Here is a 21,300-nt window from a genome sequence, read left to right as displayed (position 1 = left end):
TGTGTGTGTGTGTGTGTGTGTTAATTGTGACTGCAGATGCAAATTAGCTAATTAGTTGACTCTGGCTCAGATATGGTCCCTGACAAATAAACTAATAAAGTAAACTGACATTACGATGGAGCCTCATGTGTCTCATCAGCTGCTGCACCAGTTTCTGGGTTGACACACAGATTTGGTGCAAAACTGAACCTTTTTGACCACTTGAAAATTAATTTAAAAAATCCTCCAAAATCCCACATTAGGACACCAAGACCTTGAGGAACACCACAGGAAAATTAGTATATTTTGCCACAGCTTTCCAGCAGCAGGGCAGTGGGGGGAAAGTCAGCGCTCCACACACCTCAACAGTGTTTCAGGCTGAAATACACTTTTACTATTTAGCTCATTTGACCTTAAAAAATTTTTTAAAAATGCAGCATAATCTGGATTAAAACAACCAGATTAAATGCAAATGCAGGTGAATTTGTACCCTGCAGTGCAAAAATACAGAGGCTTGACAGAGAATGCCTTGGTTTTATTTCATTACTCTTTTTATTTTTTAATTACATTTTCATTTTCATTTTTACATTTTTTTCTGGGACTTTCTTGGTTGGCAGGTCACAGGGAATATTTTTATTTTGTTTAACATTCATGTTTTTTATTCTATTAAAGAATGGATTGAAGTTCTAAGTCAAAAATGTCATTTTTTTTGTGAAGTTTTTATGAAAAGATTTTCTCGGCAGAAGAGACATCACATTGCATACATGTGCCAACAAAAAAAAAAGAGTCATTTTTTTTAAATTTTGTATTAGTTTGCACACTCGTCTGCTTATGACAAAACTAAATGTTTATATTCAGGTTTGTATATGATACAGTTTGTATAAATTGGCCCAAATTTCCAGTCAATTCCCATTAATTCCCATATATTCCCGTTTATTCCCATGGAAGGTTTCCAACAAGTTTCCAATATTTGGAATGGAAAGTTTTTGGAAATTTACCGGAAATTGTCCACCCCTTTGCAGCGCTGTGCGGGACAGAGGCGGTTATGGTTATGAGTTTTGGAAGGTAAATGTCTCCACCCGTCCACGCCCACTGTCACCATCAAACCACTTCCTGTCTGTCTCTCCTCCTGTCTCTCTCTCCTTCTTGTCTGTCTCTCCTCCTGTCTCCATCCTCCTTTGAGTTGAAAACACTGCACACATTACAAACACAAACCCCAGGCGCCGATTTTCCATCAAAACCCGTCCGCCCGGCAAAATAATCAGAGAGGTGTCGTGTGGAGCGCGGCGGGCGGCGGCGGCTGACGGCGGCCGGCCGGATCGACGGCGACAGGCTCCAAACAGGATCTGTCACGGCTGTAATGGCGTCCAGGTTGCCAGATGAGCAGGTGATGGATTTGGCTGTCCGATTCCATTTCTGCAGCCGGACGCCGGCGACTGGAAGCCGCGCTCGTCGATAATTAACCAATCAGCAACGAGGGAAAAGGAACGAAAGAGAAAGGTTAAAAGGTAATCTGCATCCGCTCGGCCGCCGGGAGATGGAATATCAGGTGGAAATTATCAGCTGACATGAGTGGAGGGAGGCGGTGTGTGCGTGTGTGCGTGTGTGTGTGTGTGTGTGTGTCCCAGTGTCTGCAGCAGACATTAAAACACCTGAATGAACAGGAGACGTTCATCTGTCTGAGTAACACAGCACAAATCTTTATTTTGATTCTGGTGGGAAGCAGACCTTATAATATATATTTTTAATAATTTTCACAATTTAAATTCAAAGATGACTCACTTTCCACCAGATTTTACCTGCAGCACAACAGATTTTTGATGTCCATAACTATTAGTGCTTGATGGAAAAAAAATCACTTTCACTTTCGCTCTGTTAAATTGTATGCATGTTAATTTTGCCAGCCAATTGTGATAGTAGTCACATTTTGTTGTTTGAATTTCACTGTTTTTCATCTGTTTGTTGACAAAAACAGTCAAATTTAGTCGTAGTCAATTCAACTGAATCACTTATCTTTATTTCTCTGTAAATCCCATATTAAATTATTTGTTAGTGGCTTTTATACACAGAGCGGTCCACATCATGCAAACTGAGGACAGTTGCTGTTTTAATTCTGACATTTTCCTCATTTTTATTTTTTTTGGACAAAAACGTCTCATTTGTTTAGTTTTTGTCCCAGAAAAAGTTTTGTCCACAAATATCGTCCAAGTAACCGCAGCTGTTTGAGCTCATCCTGATTGAAATAATTCTGATTAGAGATTCCAGCTTCACTGTTTCCATGGAGACTGAATAAACTGATCTGATAAAACATGTGTTTACATGCCCCAAAGCTTTAAATCAGGATACAATGCTATTATATAAATATAATAGAAATACAATCTATGTTAAGTCATGTTGTCCAGTGGTGGCGCCCCCTTCAGGTCGTCCATCAGACTGTAAAAATGAACCCTGGCTGGTTGGTTTGTTATGAGCTTTCCTTGGGTCGGGTAATCCACAGGTTTGATATTAATGTCCACTGCTATGCAGACGATACACAGCTTTACGTCTCACTATCTGGCGGCGACACAGACACTTTCTGAGGTTATGGACCGTCTCTCTGGTACTAAATGCTTCATGTCACCAAATGTCCTGTTGTTTGGCCACCGCACCCTAACCTGTGAGCTGAAAAACAATCGTGGTCAGCTCGCCTCACCTTTAAGTCACCCTGCTGTGTTCCAGGCTGCACGGCGTAAAGACGAAACAAAACACTCACTGCTGCCACCGATGCCCGACGTCCCTCTGGATTTTCTCTCTCCGGTGTCTCTTCAGTCGTTCATCAGGCAGGAAGCGGTGGAACCACAGCAGTTTGTCAGGTTCTCTGTGGTTCTACGCCGAGCAGCAGGAACACAGGATGACAGCAGCTGAGCTTCCACATGACATATGACCATGTCATACGTTCATGGTTCTTGCAGCTGAGGAACATAACTAAAATAAATTCATACATTCATACTTCAAGCAGACATTGAAAAGGCTCCTGACTTGGGCTCATTCAAAAGGCAGCTGCAAAACTCTGAACAATTTCGAAGCGATAAGATGACATCAGTCCCGTCCCCGTTTACTAACTTTACTACTTTTAAAATCCGACATGCCCCGACCTTCTGGAGGAACTCAGATCAGCAAACTCCAAATCTTCTTTTAACTCACTCCTCAAATATTACTTTAAAATAGCAAATTGTTGTTTCTCATCCATCTTTTAGTACCAACATTTTACTGTTTTAATGCGTGACTTTATATTATTTATATTTTTTACTGGATTTATTGTACGCTTTGTCTTTTCAGGGCCGATGTTCCACATTTTATTACTTTTACGTTTAAGTTCTTATTTTGACAATGTGTATTATCATTTTCACTTGTTATGCAAAGCACTTTGGTAACTATGTTTTGTAAAGTTCCATACAAAAACGTTTATTACATATATACCTCCTGTGTATATAAGATGTAGGCTATATAGGTATACTTTTTTTTTTTTTTAACATATGCTCAGTTTCTTATTTCTGTATGTGCTGTAATATTTTGTAGGATTAATGCACATTTTGAGAATGAATGCACATTATGCACATGTTTTTGATACAACTTACACATTATACAGAACATTATGGTTCTAAAAAAATTTATACTTTATACTTTTTTTTACTACAGTTTTTTTTTCTATTCTCTTATAAGTTAATTATACTTTGGAGAATTGAGCAATTGCAGCTGACCCAGTTTCCCCTCAGGGATCAATAAGATCTCTGATTTCTGATGATTCAGATTGAGCTGGTCTCCTCTGATTGAGGCGGTTCCGTGAGGCATTTTTATTGATTTGGCTGATTGGGCTGTTATTCTGCCTGTTAGTGGAGTATTAGGCTCCATGTAAGCGCAGCAGCTGAATCGTATGATATAAATGTTGTGTACGACACCTTCTCCGTCAGTGTGTTTGCTCGTCGTGCGGCTCGGTGTCCCGGCCTGTTCCCGGCGGCTTCCTGCTGCAGGAGCGGCGTGTCTGCAGGCTGTCGGCCGTGCAGCCTGAGAGCAGAGCAGCTGGGCTTTTCAAAAGGAACAGACACAAACCAAGCTGTCGAACGCCCCCCGCCCCCACTCTCTCGCTTTTTTCCCAGCAGCACGTCTCTCCATGGGAGCCGCTCCCTCTCCGTTAGCGTGAGGGGGGAGTTTCTGCTGGATTTGGGGCAGGGAGGCTGTTCCTCTGTCCGCTGAGGCTTCCCCTCCCCCCACCGATCACACACTTTTACAACATGACTGATCTAACTCTCTCTACTTCTGCCTTTATATTATTCACACTATAAAGTCAGACGCAGATGTAATATTTATACTGTTAAGGCAGGCGGCAGGTCTGTTTTGTTTTGTAAAGCTAAAGCTGGTGGTGTACTTTTAAAGATGAAACGATGATGGATCGTCATGAAACGCGGCGTGCTGTAAAAAAAACTCTGCGAGAACCGGACGTCTTGTCTTTTCATGCCAGCAGGGGGTGCAGGACGGTCTCAAGTCGCCTGTTGAGAGTCAGTCTGACGCCGGAAACACGACAAAACCTCCGACAGCAGTGAACCACACCTGTGCACCTGTCTGGTGTGCCGCCGTGTCAGGTGTAACGCTGGACGGAAGCTGCAGGTTCCACAAGAAAGGCGAAAAGTTTAACAATAAAGACGATTTTATTGCTGCGTTTGTATAAGACACGTGGTGAAAGTCCTGGCCTGCAGGCAAAATCAGCCCTGTAACTCTGATTTTTTGATTCAACCATGCACTGCAGCATCTGACTTCTCCTCAAAACACTCTTATTGTAAAAAAATTCGTTTTATTTCAACTCCACATGATCCCCTGTGTAACTCAGACAGCTTCAGAGCTGCTGTGAAGTTTATTTTTTCTCTTTCACAGAGCCAGGCTAACGACTCCCATAGACTTCAAGTCTTTATGCTAAGCTAACAGGAGATGCTACCCATAGGAACTGAACCACTGGACGTCCAGAGGTGGACATGGTGTCCAACATCTGGTCTCAGTCTGGGGAAGTCGGGAAAAGGGGATTCATATTAGTTTTCAGATCCACACACAGAGAGAGAAAAAATAATCCCTCCTTGGATCGTCTTCACTGTCAGATCTGCTTTTTTTTTTTTTTTAAATAAATTTTCTCCTTTTTCATACCTTACTCAATGTATTACTATTTTTATCTTATTAGCAAATCAGTCATGGTCTATGGAGGCCGCAGCAGTGCATTCTGGTCCACGTTCTGTTCCTGTTGTTGGTCGTCGGTGGAAAATGGCGGCTCCAGAAAGAAGGCGTGGCTTCGTTCTGGCTCCTGAGACATTTCCTGATGTCAGGCCGCTGGAAACATCTGGACGCAACATCACCTCGAGCAGCCGGAGGACGCAGAGGTCAGGCTGCCGGACGGAGACGGAGACGGAGACGGGGGGTTTCAGGACGGTTCCTCCGCTCAGCCTCTCGACGGAGGCGACATATTGCCGTCTCGTCTGTGGGCTGGACTCTGCGGAGCGGCTGGCGAGGGCGGCTGGCGAGGGCGGCTGGCGAGGGCGGCGGCGCTCTCCGCCCGCCGGTCTGTCGTCTGCTGGTGACTCAGCGCTCGGCGTCCAAACGCAGAGCGGCTGTGGGGTTCGACCGGACAGACAAGCCAGATCCTGCGCCACAATATGCCAACACACACACACACACACACACACACACACACACTTTTAATCGAGCAAAACGATCAAAACGAGAAGCTGTCAGTGTTTCTCCACAGAGTCTGGAGCCTGTCGGAGGGGAAAAGACTCGGACAGCTGGACACTCACTCTTTTGTTCAGTCTGATCTAAAAGCACCTTTCAGACCGCGGTTCTTTAAGGAACCAGTTTTCTAAATGGCTCAATAATGCCTCATAGAGCCATAAAAACAGTCCCCTGAGGAACCAGCGATGGTTCTTTAAAGAGGAGAGGAGACGTAAGATGCATGGGAGGAGCAGCTCAGTGTCGTGTCTTCAAGGAAAAGTAAAGATGCCAACCAGAACCGAAACAGTTCTTCATAAAGTCACTGTAGGAGAACCACCTCTGATTCCACAAAGAACCTCTCAGACCACCAGTTTTTAAAGAACTTAAAAAAAATAAATAAAATAAAAAAAACAAACATTTTTTAATGAGGTGGTGGAAAGGTTCCTCAGTGAACTTAAAAAAAAAAAAAAAGGTTCTTATCAGAATCGTTCTTGGTGGAGCCGAGTGGTTCAGTGAGGAACCCCGTACAGGAACCGTGAGGAACCATCCACTTGAATGAAGTGGTTCTGTTGTAGCTGCTGGTTCTTCACAGGACCATGCAGCCTCGCTCCCAGCCTGCCAACGTGTCCTTGAGCAAAACGGCGAGTCTCCTCCAGCTGCTGACCTCTGACCTCTGACCTCTGACCTCTCAGGCTTCCTTTCAGCACAGAGAGCCTCGGAGAACCTGCATTCAAGTCCTGTTCACGACAACAACACCACCGGGGAACCGAGGAACCCGTGACTCACCATGTCTCAGATTAAAGTCATAAATTTATAAGAAAAAAAAAGTGAAATATTCTCTGAGATTAAATTTGTAAATTTACTTTATTTAGTTTTTATTTTATTTTTATTTATTTCATTTGTTCTCAAAAATTTACAACTTTAATCTCAGAATTTTTTTTTTTGCAAATTTGTGAGTTTATAATCTCTGAATTTTTGAGTTTTTTTCTAGTGAATTTACCACTTTAATCTCAGAGGTTTTTTTCTTGTAAATTTTCAACATTTTTTTTTTTTGTTTTGTTTTCTTTCCTCCTCCCTGCCGTGGAGCAGCAGGACGTCACCGTGTCGGCCGAGACTTTCGCTTCTCATGAAGCAGAAGGGAAGACGTGGAGGAGACCGTGATGATCAGTGTAAAAGTGGAGTGTGTAAGCGTGTGACTAAGTGTGTGTGTGTGTGCGTGTGTGTGTGTGTGTGTGTGTGTGTGTGTGTGTGTGGGCAGGAAGCAGGAGCAGCTGAGAGCGGCGGCTGCCAAACGTGGCCGAGCAGCAGGAGCCTCAGCAGCAGAAAAGCAGCTTTGGGAAACAAAACTCCCTCCTTCGTCCATCTGAACCCCGACGGGCCGCGACACACGACACGCTCGCCCTCCTCCTCCTCCTCCTCCTCCTCCTCCTCCTCTTCTCCTCTTTTCTTTCCTTTATGGCCCTGGGAGAAAAGAGAAGAAAAGAAAAGCGGAGCATGAAAGAGGAGGAGGGCCGCAGAACTGAGCCTGCTGCAGATTTTATGTTTGTTTTTTTTTTTTATGTTGCAGCAAAAGATGAAAAAAAATCCTAAACCTGCTGTAATCCCTGTCAGATTTTGTTGTGTTATCATCACGTATGGCTGCTTACTCGATCTAATTTATCTCTCTTATGAATGGATGAACTTTTAAACTTTTACTTAAACACACTTTACATTAGTTCTCCCTCATGTCTGTGAGTGTTTTGCTGTTTAGACAAATAAAACCACTCGAATCGAATCTTGTCTTTCTTCAGACGAGGTGCAAAAATCTTCCACTGGGATGAGATAATCCCACTTGTTCGACTGACTGCAGGAAATTGAGTGAGTTTAATCTAAATTTTTATCTCAAAAAAAATTTCACACTCGGATTTTATAGGAAAGGCTGCGTGCAAACTCACTTCAAAGAAAATTCACTTTAACCGTCATTTAATAAAGATGAAGTTTGTTCAATAATATCAAAAATCCACCAGCGGGATGAGATAATCCCACTTGTTTCCAACAGTGATCAACTTGTTTCCAGAATTTTCTCAGAATCAAGAGTCATTTTCTTGATCCTAGCGGCTGATCTGCCTCATTCTGGATCGCTTCAACAGATTTAATCTCGTTCCCAGAAAAACAAAAAATCCTGAAACAAGTGAAACTGAAGTGAAAACAAGTGGGATTATCTCATCCCGTTGGCAGATTTTTTTGACGTTTACCTTAAATTTAAGAAAAAAGGAGGAGGAAAAAAAGGAGGAGGAAAGAAAAAGGAGGAAAAGAAAACGAGGAGGCAGCAAAAGATGAAATCTGACCAAAGACAGAGGAAAAAAATCTTAAACCTTAAACTGTAATCCTTGTCAGATTTTGTTGTATTATCGTTACGTATGACTGCTTACTCACTCTAATTCATTTCTGTTATGAACGGATGAACTTTTAAACTTTTACTTAAAATACATTTTACATGAATTCTCACTTGTGTCCACCTTAACAAGTCCTCAGGCAAGGAATCAGGGTTTGAATCTTGTTTTCCCCCAAACAACTGAAAAAAAACTGCCAGTGGGATGAGATAATCCCACTTGTTTCCAATGCTATATCATCTTGTTTCCAGAATTTTTGTGAAATCAAGAGTCATTTTCTTGATCCCGGTGGCTGATCTGCCTCATTCTGCCTTGTTTCAACACATTTATCCTTCATGTTCCCAGAGAAAAAATCCTGAAACAAGTGCATTGGAAACACATGGGATTATCTCATCCCACAGGCAGATTTTTTGCCTTTTACCTTCTTTTTTTTTTTGCACTGAAGATGAGACTAAATGTGATAACATGGAGATTGTTTGGAAAGAAATCAAGCAAGGAAGAGACGGAAGGAGGAAAAAAAGGAAAAGCAAGAAACAGGAGGAAAGAAAAAGGGGGGCAGAAAGAAAACGAGAAAGCCACAAGGAGTCTTTTATCTGTGACTGAACAAACACAGTTTGCCCTGGAGTCCCTCTGCTCTGGGTGGGTTTAACCTCTGCGGGTTACAGGCCAGCTCACTAATAAGCACCCAATACAAAAGCCCCAGTAGGCCTGTGGAGGAGGAGGAGGAGGAAGAGGAGGAGGAGGAGGAGGTGCAGATGCCAGACTCCACCGGCAGCAGATGGGGCTTGATGAATCCTGAAAGGGAGGAATTGAAACCCGCTGAAGTTGCCGAGCGGCCAGCCGCAATTATCACCGCGCCTTTGGGTTCATTGTCAATTAGAGTGGCGGTTGGGGCGAACGACAGCTGTGGCAGATGGCGAGGGTCCAGGGAGGAGGAGGAGGAGGAGGAGGAGGGCGAGGAGGGGCCGGGGCCATTCCCTCAAGGCTCGCTCTCCCTTTCCCTCTCCCTCTCTCTCTCTCTCTCTCCCTGTTGCCACCGCTCCTCTCTCGCCCTCCACCACCCTCTCCTTGTATTTCATAACCAGCTCAGTCTGCACACTGCAAAAAAAATCTTCCAAATATATCACCACAGCTTAGACACACTGCAAAAAAAAAAAAAAATTGTATCATCTTCAGTTCAAATCTTGTTTTTTTTTTTTTTTTTTTTCCAATCCAGGTCAAAAATCCACCTGTGGGATGAGATAATCCCACTTGGTTCCAAAGCAGTTTCACTTGATTTTTTTTTTTTTTTTTTTTTTTTTTCTGGGAACGGGTGTAAAGGTGTTGAAACCAGGCAGAATAAATCAGATCAGCCTCTGGGATCAAGAGAATGACACTTGATTCATTCATTCATTCATCCATCATCTCATTCACTTCGATTTCCCCCCGAGGATCACTGAAGGATTTCTGATTCTGATTTATTTACCTAAAACCTCATTTCCAACAGTGCAATACACAGAGCAACAACCAATATCAAATCGCAATAATGGAAAATGCATTATTATTTCAGTTAAAAACAAGGTAAAAAAAAAAAATGACAAAGCTAAAAAATGTAGGAATTGACAAGGAGATAAAAAGTATTAAGAACAATAAGGATCAGAAACAATCAGAAAAAAGAGAAAATTGTGGAAACAGCTGATTAGCACTGGCAACAAGTGGGATTATCTCTTATGTCAGAAACAAGTTTAGAAAACTCAAACCTTCATTAAATGACTCATCAAAGTGGAGTATGTTTATATGTGACCTTTGACCTATTTCCTACAAAATACACAAAATACAATTAATTTTCAGTTTTGAGATAAAAAATTTGGATTAAACTCAGTCCACCTCCTGCAGTCCTGAACTTCAGTCCAGGTCTGAGCTTCTGTCGTTTTACTTTCTACATCTCAGAGGGAGATCTGGCACTTTCTCCTGCTGTGCATTTACCTGACGGCTGCACTGCAAAAACTCAAAATCTTACCAAGAATATTTGTCTTATTTCTAGTCAAAATATCTCATTACACTTAAAATAAGACATGATCACCTAAGAAATAACTTGTTTTTAGACAATTTTCACTTGTTTCAAGTGAATTTTCACTTTTGTCTATAAACAAATTTGTCTATAAACAAGTTATTTCTTAGGTGATCATGTCTTATTTTAAGTGTAATGAGATATTTTGACTAGAAATAAGACAAATATTCTTGGTAAGATTTTGAGTTTTTGCAGTGTGGAGTTCCTCTGCAGAAGAAGCTTCTCCATGCAGAACATCAGATGAGCTGCATGTTGGAGAGGAAACCAGACAGCAGGACGTGGAGCTACAACATTAAAAAAAAAAAAAAAAAAAAACCTTCCTGCGGGTTAATGCAGCAAGAATTTAACTCTCTGAAACAAACAGTTCCTCTTAGTTTTTATTTAAACGTCACTACATTTTACATTTTACCCTTCAGCATGGGCAGCAGGCGGTCAGACAGCTCGCCATTTCTGCACTGGGAAGAGAAGCAAGTTTTTCATTTTCTTCTATTTTCATCGGAGGTCACATTCGCATAAAATGATCAAGCATTCCCTGATGAGCACACGGAGCAGGCGGTGAAGGTTTCTTTCTCGCGGTGTTGTACACTTTGTGTGTTACTGTGTTTGTTGATCTGCTCTCTTGCGCTGCACAAGATGTTCAGAAATGCGTTAAAGGGTTTCCATGGGCCACTGATCAGGTTTCTCCAGCAGAGATCCACCTGTGCTAAGCGGCTTTCTCTTATTCCTTTAAACTGGCTCTCTGTTTCTGTTGCATTTCACAAACCACAGGAATGAAGAGACTATAAACACATCGAGTGAAAGAGCAACCCCGATCCCTTTGGTAGAGCATCATGAGAAGTGAAGCTCCATAAGGTCAGGGCTCGTCCGGGATTTGAACCCGGGACCTCTCGCACCCAAAGCGAGAATCATACCCCTAGACCAACGAGCCACATAAAGACAAACTGTATTTAATGAATGTCGGCTGGTTACTAACATACAGTCCAAATACATTCATCATGTCTTCCTTTTAACTAAAAGGCGTTTTTGTTCCTTTTAATCAGACATGGATGTTTATTTACCTTGACAGTTTCGGAGGTAACTTCCTCCTTCAGAATGCGTCAAACTGACAGCCGGAGCGGCACCTGGCAGATCCGGTACACCTGACCTGACCGGGTGGCCACACACTGTGCAGTGCTGCGGCCGGTGCCGGCCGGCATCAGGTCTGCCAGATCTGACAGGTGTACCGCGCATACAGACTGCCGAACTTGATGGATTAGTCTGGGATTGGTTATCTCGGTCAGTCAATCAGAGTTACTTGAACTACGGCAAGCCTCGAGGACCAAAGTTTATTATCATGAAAAAAATAAATATAGAGTATTGAATGGGGAAATATAAGCGTGAGAAATGTGAAGTGTGGCGTGTGGTGTGAGAATGGGTCAAACTACGTGACGCTTGGCAGCTCTGACTCAGAAGCAGGAAGTAGAGGTGCTGTAGTTTACAATGACAAATCACTTAATACACACATTTAGATTCACATTTGTAGGAAACACTATAATCAAATTATAACTGAAGTTATAATCAAACTACAGACATTAACACAGGTCCATCTGTGTTTAAAGGCTGGAGCTGCCCTCAAGCAGTCTTAGCTGGTGGGCTCGTCCGGGATTTGAACCCGGGACCTCTCGCACCCGAAGCGAGAATCATACCCCTAGACCAACGAGCCACATGGAGAAGGTGAGGAGACGCTAATATTTAGCAGCAAAGCTCAACGAGCTTCTGTAAAACTAGCTAAGTTACAAAGTAAAATGTAAGCTAACCTTACAACGTACAATACTAGCTAACATTACAGTTATGACACAATGCTAGCTAATGTTACAAAGCAAAGTGTTAGCTAACGTTATAGTGCACTAGGACAAATGCAAACTCACAGCGATATAAACAACCTGAAAAATAAACTGACGATTTGAGGGGAGGGTGGGTGTCTTAAAGGTGCTTTCAAGTCATTTGAGCAGTTTATTAAACATTTTTTGTAAATTAAACACATAAAACTCCTCACTAACCACAAATTATTCTGAGGCTTTAGATGGAGTCACATCTGGAGAGGACATTTTTACAGCACTTTCAACTATGATGCAGGTCTATTCCCTGCAGTCAAACACCTCAAAGGCCAGAGCTCAACAACACGGTTGTTAGCGGGTGGGCTCGTCCGGGATTTGAACCCGGGACCTCTCGCACCCAAAGCGAGAATCATACCCCTAGACCAACGAGCCACACAGAGAAAGCAATCTCCATCTACCTAATGGACGACTACAGAGCCAAACGCTAGCTAATGTTACAGTTCACAGTTCACAGAGCTAGCTAACGTTACAGTGCACTTAAGATACTGTAAGATAAGATATTCCTTTATTAGTCCCACAGTGAGGAAATTTCAAGCATTACAGCAGCAAAGTGGATAGCAAAATATGAAGCATAATTTACAGTATAAACAGATAATAAATAGCAACAAGCAATATAAACACTATAAACAAGGAATATAGAAAAAAAAATAGAAATATGAACAATTTAAACAACATAAGAAAATAACCGATATAACGATTAGCGATATAAACCATTTGAGATATAAAGTCACCATTTGGACACAGCACCATTCAGGGAAGGCGGGGTGGGTATCTCTCAGGGTCATTGCCAATTTGCATATTCATAATTCTCACATAATTATTGAGGATTAGGAAGTACAGATGTGTTTTTTTGTGAATTAAGAAATATACAAATTATTATTTTAATATCTACAGCAGATGTTCAAACAGCACTGTAACCAAAGACAGCTTTTAACTGTGAACACTGATGCAACCAAACAACTCAACTGACAGAGGTCACCTGAGAGGACCTTAGCAGGCGGGCTCGTCCGGGATTTGAACCCGGGACCTCTCGCACCCAAAGCGAGAATCATACCCCTAGACCAACGAGCCACACGGAGAAGGTCATTTCCAAGATGATTTCGTGCAACATGAAGACGGCTCGCTGGTGACTGGCTGCAGCAGCGAGGATCCTGACAGTCAGCAGTCAATCTTCCATAAGAACACACAGAGCTAAATGCCAGCTAACATCATCACAGTGCATTTGACAGATGCAAAGTGACAGCGATATAAACCAACTGAAAAATAAACTCAACATTCAGAAACATCAGCAACATTCAAGGGTGTGGGGGTATCCGTGTAAATTTGCATATTCATAATTCTTGCAAAATTAGTGAGGATTATGAAGCATTGGTGCCTTCAAGTCATTTTCAGTGAAAAGTAAAAATATTAAACCAACACTTTAGAATAAATAATAATAATAATAATAATAATAATAATAATCAAGACAGCTTTTAACTCCAAAAACTGATGCAGTTCCAGTTGCAGTAGTGAAACATTTCAAGCGACAGAGCTCACCTGAAGGGATCTGAGCAGGTGGGCTCGTCCGGGACGTACAGCTCATCAACTGCCTTCACAGTGAGGACTTTCACTTTTCTACTGTGAATGCAGGACTTTTATGGTAGTATTTCTCCATCGTAGTATTGCTGCTTTACCAAAGTAAAGGTTATGGGTTCCTTTTCCAGCCACTGGAACCAAAGTGGATAGCAAACCTCCTTCACGTTTTCTTTTCACGTTTTCAAGTTAGTATGTTAAAAGAAGCTTCAATATCCTGAGAAGAAATGTTAAACTATTGAAATCAGTGCAATAATCTGCTAGTGCAGAGATAACCGGACTAAAATGATCTGGCAATATGTTTGTTATGCCTGAATACAAAATAAAATCCCGGGCCAAGTTGGTCACGTGTTGCAGTGTGGCTCCAGACAGGAGGAGGTGATGCGGCTTCCTGTCCTGCAGCGATTCACCTCGCACATCGACACACCGCCGCTGAGAGCTTTTATCCTCCATGCCTTCAGGAGGGGAAAAAAACCCAGCAGAGAGAAGCTGGAGTGGGAAAAAACCCCCGTGAGGTGCTCTAACTCATCAGCCCAGGATAAAAACCACAGCGGGGAACTTTGGGATCGATGAATCCTCCTGCATTTTAAAAGCAGAGGAGCGCGAGGGGCCGAGGCCGGCCGGCGGGAGGCTGCACAGCGAGTATGGATCGGCCGCAGAGGAAGCCGTGCGGCGCGGCGCCTCCTGCCCGACATCTGTATCAGAATCGAACAGGAATAAAGGTTGATTCAGCTGAATCTCTAATGTGTTGAATCAGCTCTGCCGCTGCAGGGAGCAGAGCTGCATTTCCATTTCCATTGAAGGTGTTTGGACAGTGAGTCAGCAGCCACAGGCTCCAAGGCCGCAGGTGGAAGCAGCTAATTACATTTCCTCCTGGTGCTGTAACTGAATTTGGCTTTACTGAACTTTATCTGTTACACAAATGAATTTTTCCCAAAGTGCTGTCTGTCCATTCTGCAGAGGTGGAAGTAACTAATTTTAGATTTATTTCATGCATGCATGTTGAAAAGGCTGCAGCAGGGACCATTTAGACTCCACTGGCCAAAAAGTGTAATAAGTGTGGAACAAAGGGGAATACTATCAGTGACGAAGAGAACCACGTAGACTCAACCATCATATCATGTGCCTATTTCACATTTTTTGTCAGTTGAGTCTACAGGGTTCTCATTTCAGTTGGCCCTCTGCAATTTCACACAATGCACCTTTAAAAGAATCACTCTTCCAGTAGACATACTATTAGAAGTTCTGCTGTAAAAAATCTTCTGCATTTGGAAATGACAAAAAAAGTAGAGCCAACAAAGCAGAGGCAGGTTCCTCTTCTCATCTCTGCTGACTGAGCTTTTATTGTGAAAGGTTCCACACTTTGTCACGGATCATTTGCTCTCTGTACTCGATCTAATTTATGATTTATTTAGGATGGACTGAAGTAAAAGTCAAATTACTGACTTTATATAAATGAAAGCACACAGAAACGCGACTCAGTTACAGTGATGTGAGGAAATGTAAGGAGTTCCTCGCACCTCTGCAGAAGAGATTCACAGCATTTTGGGTTAAAAAAAAAAAAAAAAAATCATTTGTACCAAACAGATAAACATCAATAAAGCTAAATTGTTAATGAGCTGATTCACCTCTCAGGGCAGAGAAGCCGCATATTGAGTGAACTGCTGTGGGAGAGTTGGCAAAGGACTTGATTTGCCTCGTGGAGCTTAAAGAAACTCTCAGGTGTGGGGCAGGACTTCCCTCTGCCCTCCTGTCTTTTATTTTTCCTTGTGCAGTAATACTCCTGCACTCCGCTGTGTGTGTGTGTTGTGTGTGTGTTGTGTGTGTTGTGTGTGTGTGTTGTGTGCGTCGTCTTCGCTGCCGGCTGCGATCTTGGCCGCGTCTCCTTTCAAAATGAGATTCAGCATCTCAATGGGAGCTCACCTGATTAAATAAAGGTTAAACAAAATAAATATGCTCATGCTGGCTGACTTGCAGTGAGTGGGGTCAGGGCGGGCGGAGGCGGAGGTTCAGCGCCTTGCTCAAGGACACGCTGACAGCACACCGCAGCACTGCGTCTTATGCAGGGGCACCGTATATGGGGGAAAAGTTAGGACAATTACAAGGGCCCTTGCCTGACAGGGGCCCCAAAAATAGGTAAAAACTAATATAAAAATATTAAACCATCAACTAGTAAATACATTTTTTTTTTTTTTTTTTCATGGGGCCCAAAATTCCTGGCGGCGCCCCTGGTCTTAAGGCTGTGCGACGTCTAACACACATCAGAGCCACATCAGAGTGCAGCTTCACTGTCCCCAAAATTCACTTGTTTCAAGTGAAAACTGTCTAAACACAAGTTATTTCTGAGGTGATCATGTCTTATTTTAAGTGTAATGAGATATTTTGACTTGAAATCAGACAAATATTCTGGGTAAGATTTTGAGTTTTTGCAGTGAGCATGGACTCACTTTTCAAATTTCTTGGCCGTCCAGCTGATAGAGTCGGAGATGTGTGGCAGCGGCTCAAAAACAGGATAAAACATGAGTGTAGGTGGATTTATCCTCATAATTTATACACTACTCACAAAAAGTTAGGGATATTCGGCTTTCGGGTGAAATTTCAGGATGAACCTAAAATGCATTCTAACCTTTACAGGTGAACTTAATGTGACCTTCTGTAAACTTTTGAATGCACATGTCCAACTGTTCAGTGTTTCAGTACTTTTTGCACAAGTTGCTGTTCTCTAACAAGGAGTTTAACGGCAAAATTCACATCAGGTGTTTGATGCTCCAGCTCATCGAGGTCGTATCATTAGGGAACGGCTGCTGGAGACTGGGGTACCTCAGATGGAGTGGCCTGCACTTTCTCAGACCTGAATCCCATAGAAAACCTATGGGATCAGCTGAGTCGCCGTGTAGAGGCTCGGAGCTCTGTACCCCAGAACCTCAATGTCCTGAGGGCCGCCCTTCAAGAAGAGTGGGATGCCATGCCTCAGCAGACAATAAGTCGACTTGTGAACAGCATGAGACGTCGTTGTCAAGCTGTAATTGATGCTCAAGGGCACATGACAAGTTATTGACACTGACATTTTTTGTTGTGGTATATCCACCACTGTTGTTGGCTTTTGTTTCAAGAAATTGTTTGAGATGAGGAAATCACCAGTGCATGCTTCTACTTAAATGCCCTACTTTCATGATATAATATCACTGTAGCGTGAACTTTTTACATTTTCCATAAATTTCACCCAAAAGCCAAATATCCCTAACTTTTTGTGAGTAGTGTATTTCGTTTGTCGTACATTTGCCAAAAAAAAAAAGCGAGAAGACGGCCGCATGAATGACTAAATGAAGCCGAAGCGCCGTGTGAGTGACGGCGGCAGCAGCGCAGTGTGAAACACGACGGGAGCAGTTTCCCTGACGCAGCAGCCGCCACACGTGTGCATGTGATTTGTGGCGGGTGTGATGTGATGCTGAGCGCTGAGCCTCTGTAATGGATATAAATATACGGGACATTTGCACATTTATTTATTTGTACCTGCAGGTTTTGTGTGGGATCGAACAGAAATAAAGGTTGACTCAGCGAAATGTGTAATGTGTTGATGCAGCTGTTCAGACCGCAACACATTACTGCACAAACACCATCTATCACTGCAGCGTGTGTGTGTGTGTGTGTGTCAGTGTGTGTGTGTGTCAGTGTGTGTGTGTGTGTGTGTGTGTGTGTGTCAGTGTGTGTGTGTGTGTGTGTGTGTGTGTGTGTGTGTGTGTGTGTGTGTGTGTGTCAGTGGTGTTTGGGACCAGGTGAAAGTTAAGGTTATGAGTTGGAGAATGGAAGTAGTTAAGGAAGTGTGTGTGTGTCGTGTGTGTGTGTGTGTGTGTGTGTGCCTCGAGCCTGCTGATGGGAAAATCACCTCCTTCTGCTCTTCCTTTTCTTTGTCCTGCTCCTCCTCCTCCTCTCCTTCCTTCCTCTTCTCCTCCTCCTCCTCTTCTCCTCCTCCTCCTCCTCTCCTTCCTTCCTCTTCTCCTCCTCCTCCTCTCCTTCCTTCCTCGTCTCCTCCTCCTCCTCTTCTCCTTCTCCTCTCCTTCCTTTCTCTTCTCCTCCTCCTCCTCTTCTCCTCCTCCTCTCCTTCCTTCCTCTTCTCCTCCTCCTCCTCCTCCTCCTCCTCTCCTTCCTTCCTTCCTCTCCTCTTCCTCCTCCTCATCTCCTCCTCCTCCTCCTCTTCTCCTCCTCTTCTCCTCCTCCTCCTCCTCTCCTTCCTTCCTCTTCTCCTCCTCTTTCAGATTCATGAGATGATGAAGGTGTTCTTGCCTGAGCTGCAATGTCACTTTGTGTTTGGAGCTGAGTGCACTGAAAGTAAACTGCAAAAACCTTAAAATAAAAACCTATAAATTCAACTTTAAGCATAAACCTTTGAATGGGACGTCTTCAAAGGTAAAGTGGGAGGCGTTCAAGGACCATCTGAACTGGGTTTCAGAGCTGCCACATCACTCCTCCTCCCTTTCCTCCAGCCGCTGGTTTCCATTCGTTCCACTCTGATATGAACATGAACTTTCAGAGCCTTCACACTTTCTTCACTCCAGTTTTCCATCAGCCCAATAAAGTCCTCCACATGAGTTTTCCTAAAAGCAGCAGCACTGTTGGCTTTTCAGGACTTTTTCATATTGCGGGTGAAAGGAGTGAAAAAATGTGCCCTCCTCCTCCACCAGGGAAAATAGTCCCTAAGCGGGGAAACGTTTTGCTTTCCACAGCCAATCATCAGCTGTGTGGTTTCTGAATGTTGAGGACTTTGTTCGCCGCAGAAGCAGAACATTATAAGGCGGCTGCTTCAACCACAAACTCACATTTTGATTCTGTGCTGTGGAAGCTTTAGCCCCTCTGCATAATTTACTAAACGTTTTGTTGACATGTAGAATGTGGGGGAAGCTTATAATAAATGGGCCAAACATTCAAAATCACCAGCATGGCCCTTTAAAGGTAACGTGGGGTGTGTGAAAAGCCAAGTGTGTGAGGTGTTAAAGGTGCGAGGGTAAAGTGTGAAGTGCGTGTTTAAGGTAAAGTGAGGCGTTTAAGGTGTGATGGGATGTGTTTTCTTTACGTTAAAGAGCATGTCCTTAAACCAAAGTGCCCACACTTCAGCCAACATGAAGAACTCTGTTTTAATATTTCCCAATCTCCTCCTCAGCATCTGGACTCTGAAGAGACGTTGCTGTGACTTGGGCCGATTCAGAAGAAAACAATCTGCTGATTCTGGGCTCAGATCAGCAGGATCTCCTTGTTCCTGAATCCCATGTCAGAGTAGAATCTGCTGAGGGGATCAGCTGCAGGCCTGAGACACGGCCAGCAGGGGGCAGCACAGGTGGAGCCGCCGACAGCGAGGAAAAGAAAAGTTGTTTTCTCATAAAATTTGTTTGTTTTTTCTTGTAAATTTACCACTTTAACATAAAAAATGCTGCGTTTTTTCCCAATACAGTGGCACCAATACGCTGTCGTAGTATAACATTGCTAATAACTACTAAACATTATTAATTTGCATTTCGTTGTTTGTTAACAGTAATAAAGTTCAACTATCAATTTGCCATTTATTCATGGTGTTTATTACAAAGTGTTGCCCTTGTTGTCTTAACCGGGATAATATCAGAACTCTTCAGACTGCAGCTATTTTCACAAATCTCAGTGAAGTTTATATTTTATTCAGCTGCTTGTCTCTCTGTTTCACACACACACACACACACACACACACACACACACACACACGCAGTGAACAGAGGAACATTTCTGCTGGCTTCAGATTTCATCCCTTCATTGTCACTCAGACGGAGAAGCTCCGCCCACTCAGGTTCATCTCAGCCAATCAGAGCACTTCTGCCTTTGAGAAATGTTTGTAGAACTAAAACTCCAATCTGAAAAAACTGTGTGTGTGCGTGTGTGTGTGTTGGGCGGGGGGGTTGCTCCATCTGCTGTGTGAAGGGCCACGACTTGGGGTCAAAGGTCACTGTTTCCAACAATAGCCATTAGTAGTGCTGACAGGCTGCTGTCAGACAGGCCACCCGGTCACCATGGCAACGCCGAGGAAGCCGAGAGCTCTCAGCAGCGGACAGCCTTCTTCATCACCATCATCATCGTCAGCAGCAGCAGCATGACCTTTTCCTCTCTCTCTTTGTCAGGTTGTGTTTCATGATGAAGCAGCAACACAGACTTTAATGCTGATGCACCTTCATCATCTTCATCTTCATCATCATCATCATCATCATCATCATCATCATCATTTATGTCTTAGTGTCTCCTCGCTCTGCTTCCCTCTGTGGAGTTTCAGCTCCAGTTTATCTTTAATCTTCATCACATCACGTCTTCAGGGAGAACTGATCAATACAACCAATCAGCCAATAAAAACTGATCGATACTTTAACCAGCCTCATATTCTCCTTGAATATTTACAGAGTAACTGTGTAAAAAAAAAAACTTGACTGTAGCATTCGAGACTCCACATTTCTGATATTATGTTGTTTTTACTGTTTGTTTGTTTTTTTTTTTAGATTTTTGCATTTTGTTCCAGATTTGAAGGTTTTAATCTGTCTTTAGTCTGAGGTTTGTGTTTGTCTCCTTATTAAAGCAGCTCAGAAACAGCTTCTAAAACATGCAACTCAAATAAAACTTAAAATCCTGACCCTGAAACAATAATGTTAATAACACTGTTCCATAAGTTAATATTCATACAGTCTTGTTTGTACAGAGGCACAGACTGTCCACCCAGAACATTATTTGACAGTCAGAATAAAATAAAATGCAATTAATGAATGAACAAAACAAAAAAAAATTACAGGCAGTACATATAAATACAGTTTCACCATATATTTCACTCTGTATTTTCACATATCATACTATACATGTATATATGTGTAGTATTAAATACGTACAGTATATGGTAAGTAATGGCCTCCTGACGGGCTGCAGCGTGCTCGCTCAATGCTCCGGCCTGTGATTGGATGTGAGACAGTTAAAGCCAATCAGCAGACAGACAGGCAGCGTGTGTCTGTGTAATTAGTCGGTTTGATTACTCGTGTTACAACGCCAACATCCATCAGGTTCGCTGTTAATCTGAGTCTCCGGGGCCCCGAGGGCTCCACAGCTCCAGGTGTCCTCTGAGCCTGTGGCCCACACATCTGGGGGCCCCAAACAATCATCTGGGGGCCCCTGTGTTTTACCATGAACACATCAATGTAGGTCCAAATTGAATGAATGGGATTAACGGGCAGAAACTCCCACAGACACTCCAACATCTGGCAGAAAGCCTCCCAGAAGAGTGGAAGCTGTTCTGCTGCAAAGGTCCAACTCCATGTTAATGCCTCTGGGTTTAGGATGGAGCTCAGAGAAGCTCCTGCAGGTGGACCAGGACTTTTGACTATATACTGTATACAATTTCTCCACCTACCCCATTGGGTGGTGTCTTATTTCTCCTTCAAGCTGGGTTCCTCCACCAGAGGCCTGGGTTCCTGAGGGTTCTGCAGAACCTCAGCTGTTCTGAGGACTGTGCTCCTCTGGACTTAGATCTCAGATGTTGTTCCTGGGATCTGCTGGAGCCGCTCTCCCAGCTTGAGTGCTCCCATCACCTCCAGCACCACCGCTGCCTTCCTTTTTGTTATCATCTATCGATGTTTTTTTGTTTTTTTTATCATCTATTTATCATCTGGGTGCTATTTATTTATCATCTGTTTATACTGTAAATTTGCACATTGCCCTCATCTAT

At 43.1% G+C, this 21,300-nt stretch overlaps 4 non-coding genes across 4 annotated transcripts; all 4 read right to left on the bottom strand.

The window, feature by feature from the left end:
- Nucleotides 1–10,987: 10,987 nt before the first annotated feature.
- Nucleotides 10,988–11,059, bottom strand: trnap-ugg (transfer RNA proline (anticodon UGG)). Its single transcript has one exon. It is a non-coding gene; the product is annotated as a tRNA-Pro (tRNA).
- A 702-nt stretch (nucleotides 11,060–11,761) lies between these two features.
- Nucleotides 11,762–11,833, bottom strand: trnap-cgg (transfer RNA proline (anticodon CGG)). Its single transcript has one exon. It is a non-coding gene; the product is annotated as a tRNA-Pro (tRNA).
- Nucleotides 11,834–12,308: 475 nt separating this feature from the next.
- trnap-ugg (transfer RNA proline (anticodon UGG)) lies at nucleotides 12,309–12,380 on the bottom strand. The gene has a single exon. It is a non-coding gene; the product is annotated as a tRNA-Pro (tRNA).
- Nucleotides 12,381–13,007: 627 nt separating this feature from the next.
- trnap-ugg (transfer RNA proline (anticodon UGG)) lies at nucleotides 13,008–13,079 on the bottom strand. The gene has a single exon. It is a non-coding gene; the product is annotated as a tRNA-Pro (tRNA).
- Between the last annotated feature and the right edge of the window lie 8,221 nt (nucleotides 13,080–21,300).

Source organism: Myripristis murdjan, chromosome 24 (genome assembly GCF_902150065.1).
Source record: "Myripristis murdjan chromosome 24, fMyrMur1.1, whole genome shotgun sequence".
NCBI classification, from domain to species: Eukaryota; Metazoa; Chordata; class Actinopteri; order Holocentriformes; family Holocentridae; genus Myripristis; species Myripristis murdjan.
This window is presented reverse-complemented; position numbering and strand designations above follow the sequence as displayed.